Source organism: Arachis stenosperma, chromosome 8, assembly GCF_014773155.1.
Source record: "Arachis stenosperma cultivar V10309 chromosome 8, arast.V10309.gnm1.PFL2, whole genome shotgun sequence".
NCBI classification, from domain to species: domain Eukaryota; kingdom Viridiplantae; phylum Streptophyta; class Magnoliopsida; order Fabales; family Fabaceae; genus Arachis; species Arachis stenosperma.
The window spans coordinates 14,780,188-14,785,094 of NC_080384.1; positions in this window are offsets into that span (position 1 = coordinate 14,780,188).

Here is a 4,907-nt window from a genome sequence, read left to right on the forward strand (position 1 = left end):
TTTATTTGAAAATTTTGAGTTACGATATAATAAAATGAAGAATATTTTTAGAATACATAAAATTTCATTTATTAACATATCATTGATTTTAAAGAATTATTTTTAATTTAAATCATAAAATAAATCTAGTAATCACATTTTATAAAATACGATTTTAAATCTAAAATATCGATTACCTAAATTAAATTATAGAAATTACATAAGAATTGTAATTAACTTAACTCTAAATATTAATAAAATTAATTTAATTATTTTTAATTGATTAATTTTTAAAAATAAGAAGTTCATATTAATAAAATAAGTCATAACTTTTTTTCATAATAAAAGTTACTTAAATTAGATTGTACAATTTTTTTTTATTTTTCAATTATTAAAAACCGTGATTATAGACATTTTTAGACCACTCCCAAAAGCCGTTATCATAGACTCTTTTAGGTCACTCCTAAAACCGTGACCATAGACTCCTTTAGGTCACCCCTAAAACCGTGACCATAGATCTTTTTAGGTCACTCTTTTTTAAAAAATCGTGACCATAGCCCATTTTTGGTCACTGTAAAAAACCGTGACCAGACCCCTTTAGGTCACCCCCAAAACCGTGACCATAGACCCCTTTAGGCCACCCCCAAAACCGTGACCATAGACCCCTTTAGGCCACCCCCCAAAACCGTGACCATAGACCATATCTATTATAAATTTGAAAAATAATAAGATTAAATAGAAAAAAAAACTATTCCATATTTTCAAAATAAATTTATTATTATTAAAATATTCTTTTATTCTATCTATTTCATTTCGATATCTGTTCTATAACTATTCTATAACTATATATCTATATAGTTAGACTTATGTTGATCATAAGAGAGCCCCTTTACCATTCTGTACAAATGGTTTATTCTATTTGTACAGAATGATAAAGGGGCACATTCAATCTTTGTTTGTGCATTAGTTGTCAATTCTTCTCTTTACCGCGGAAATAGACCCCTTTTTATTAGTTATTAGAAAACAAAAAAGCTATCGAATGAATCGTCCCGTAATAAACCCAGCTGTTGCTGATAGTTTCTTCTCGGTCCCTTCTTGCATAATCCGAGCTCGAAGAAGGAAGAGATAAGAGGGCCCCTTTACCATTCTGTACAAATGGTTACCCCCAAAACCGTGACCATAGACCCCTTTAGGTCACCCCCCAAAACCGTGACCATAGACCCTTTATGTCACCCTTTTTGAAAAACCGTGACCATAGACTCCTTTTTGGTCACTGTAAAAAACCGTGACCATAGACACCTTTAGGTCACCCCCCAAAACCGTGACTATAGACCCTTTTAGGTCACCCCCAAAACCGTGACCATAGACCCCTTTAGGTCACCCCCCAAAACCGTGACCATAGACACTTTTAGGTCATCATTTTTTGAAAAACCGTGACCATAGTCCCTTTTTGGTCACTGTAAAAAACCGTGATCATAGACCCCTTTAGGTCACCCCCAAAACCGTGACCATAGACCCTTTTAGGCCACCCTCCAAAATCGTGACCATAGACCCCTTTAGGCCACCCCCCAAAACCGTGATCATAGACCCTTTTAGGTCACCCTTTTTTGAAAAACCGTGACCATAGACCCTTTTTTGTCACTGTAAAAAACCGTGACCATAGACCCCTTTAGGTCACCCCTCAAAACCGTGACCATAGACCTTTTTAGGCCACCCTTTTTTAAAAAACCGTGACCATAGGTACTCTATGGTCACCCTTTTCAAAAAAACCGTGACCATAGCCTTTTTTTTTTGTCACCCTAAAAAATCGTGACCATAGAGGGTCTATGGTCACAGTTTTTTACCGTGACCAAAAAAACCGTGGCCATAGACCCAAAATGTTGTAGTGAATATTTATGAATTTTAATATAGTCCTAACATTATTGTAATTTGTGAAATAGTGAGCCTAAGATGATGGCGAGAAAAAAATATCTCCAAATCTAGAACTCTTCAGAGATATAAAGAAGAAAAAAAGTTATTGATAAAAATTGAAAATTCTATATATTTTGTAGTTAGATCCGTAAATCTCAAAAAATTAGTAAATAATTAATTAATAAATTAATTTTTAATAAATAAAAATAAAAAATATAAATATTATATTAAATTGGGATAAAGCTCATTAAAACAAGAATTTTGACACAAATTTTAAAAAATTTGGCCCAAAATTAAGCCGAACGGGACGAACAGGACCCAAAATGATTCCAAGGCCCAGTTCAACCCAACAAAACCAAAAAGAACACAGCTCCCCTTCCCCATTTTCAGCCCATTCACGCTGCAAACATTGTTGGATAAGGGGAGGAATACTCAAACCCTAGCATCCAATTCCAACCACCATAACTTCTCACTCCGAGTTTCGATTGCCGCACTATTTGTGACCACGTGTCCATCGCGTCGAGTTCTACAAACCTATCGAAACAATTTCATTGGTAAGCTTCTCTTTCGACCCAGTCTCTCTACCCTTTGATTTTCAAAAATCATGACTAGATGTGTTGATATTTTTTATTCTTGATGTTATAGGACCTGATTAGTTTGAGAAAAATATTCACTCTTGTTGTGTGAGGCTTTGGTAAAGTGAGAATTCAAAGAATCCTATCTAATCCCTTGATTTTATATGTTGGATATTGAATTTGGTATTTGGGTATATGAATCATGTATTAGGTGTCTGTGTATATATATGATGTGGAGCTATTGGAAGCTTGATTGAAAACTTGGTGGGTATTAGAGCTGAATTGTGGTGTTAAATCTTTGCCTTTTCACCTAAGAGGGTTGCTTGGGATAATACATGGAAATCGGCAAAGGTATGGTTTAGGTTTCTCATATTTAACATATAATGTTCTGTGAAAACTTAGCTAGACGACCATAGGTTAGGAATTGAATTGTGTTGTTGTTGATTGGTTATAGTGAATGGTATGAATTATGTTGCCATTGGTTTTGAGGGTAAAATTGATGTCTTTATTGATGAATCATGAAAGTTGCATGTGATGATATTGAATTATAATTATTGGTGATTAATGAGATTGAGTTATTCAATTGAGAATTGGTTAGAAGTGGTAGATTGATGAATTGTGGATTGAATAAGAAAGTTGTGATTGCTTGGTACTGAATTGGTAAGTTTTGGATTGGTTTGAAAAGGATTAGAAATCAGTTTATTTGAAAAATGAAGGTTCTGAGGTTTTGTGCAAAGTTGGTTTTTGGACAAACTTCGACGAGTCATAACTTGGCTTCCAGACCCTAGAATGATTTCAAACTTATTCTATATGAAAATTGGGTCCGTGAAGTTTACGCTGTTCGAAGAATGAAAGAAAAATGATTTAAAACGAAAAAGTTATGCGCGTCAAAAGTTTCGGTTTGAAGTTTGAAATTCTGCAGCTTTTTAAGACTCAGTAAAAATTTTTGGAAAAACGTACACCCACGCGTACGTTTGGCCTGGGATTTGTGTATGCGACCACCCGCTCGCGATGCGACCAACCCTTTCGGGTTAGAATTCACGCGTACGCGAGCAGAAGGCTTGCGTACGCGAACAAGGAATTCTCATGCCCACGCGTACGCGTGGCCCCTGTTTCATCAAATTTGTGTTTTTGAGTTTTAAACCTAATTTTAAACTTCTAAACCTCTATTTTCATTCTTTTATTCATAAAACATAATAGTAACTCTAGTAGTAAGTTGAAGCTAGAAAATAGAGGTAACTTGAAGATAAAGTAAAAGTTAAAAATGATGAGATTTGGGATGACTGTGTGTGGCCGGAATGGTCGAGATGTGTATGTGGCCGAAATGGTCAAGATGGCAAGGTCTGGGTGTGATCCCGCTTGTGTATTAACTTGAAAATATGTTCGGATGGCAAGTTGAGGACGGAAGTTCCCTCTCTTATCGTGATGAGGATGTGGGAAAGGTGAAAAGGCACTCTCTTTCGTATTATTTTTCCCACATTCTTCTCTGGTTTCAAGGTGAAAAGGCACACTCATTCGATGTGGAAAGGCACTCTCCTTCGTGAAACCTCCAAGAGAAGGTAGAAAGGCACTCTCCTTTGTTTATGATCCTCCTAGAGATGCGCAACCTAGAGACAAATTTCTGGGTTAGCTATCAGATGTATGGGTTCTGGCGATTTAACCGACACGTGAGCTCATGGCTAGTAGGATAGACATTCATTATATGCATATCTGTGCTTTATTTGCTATGCATTAATTGGGAATGCCTAATTGATTATATTCTGCTAATTGTTGTACTTGTTACTTGAACTACTTGTTTTCTACTTGTGCTTGCCTTGTCTGTTTGTTTGCCTATGCGAATTATCGGAGATGGAGGTATGGAGGAAAGGAGGAAAGACTTAGAGTTAAGGTTGAGTTCAATTAGACTTAGATATCCTTAGAAGACCACCTTTTATGGCTCTTGTTTTATACTTTTAAGCTTTATAATCTGAGTGTCGGTGTTCTAGGATTGCCTCTGGCATTTCGAGGACGTTATATATTATGTGCGTGGCACCTTTACCATGATGAGAACCTCCGGTTCTCACCCCATACTGTGTTGTTGTTTTTCAGATGCACGTCGAGAGTCTCCTCGGTTGGCGTCTGGACTTCTGTAGCAGAGCGATTTCTGGGTTTTATTTTGATGTATAGTTCATGTTTATATATGTACTTAACTCTCCAAACATGTACTTTATTCTGTACCTCTTAGAAGTTCATGGAGATTTAAGGTTTATCTTTGTATTTTGGACTTGTGGGTTATATGTATGTAAATATTCTCCGGCCAGCCTTAGCTTCGCAGACTGAGTTAGGAGTTTATTATTTTGTATCCTTGATCCTCTTATATTAACCTTTGTATAGATACGCTAGTAAGCTTAATTTCCTTCGCACGCAAGTAACCACATTTTTTGAGTGTTGCGCTTTTTATTT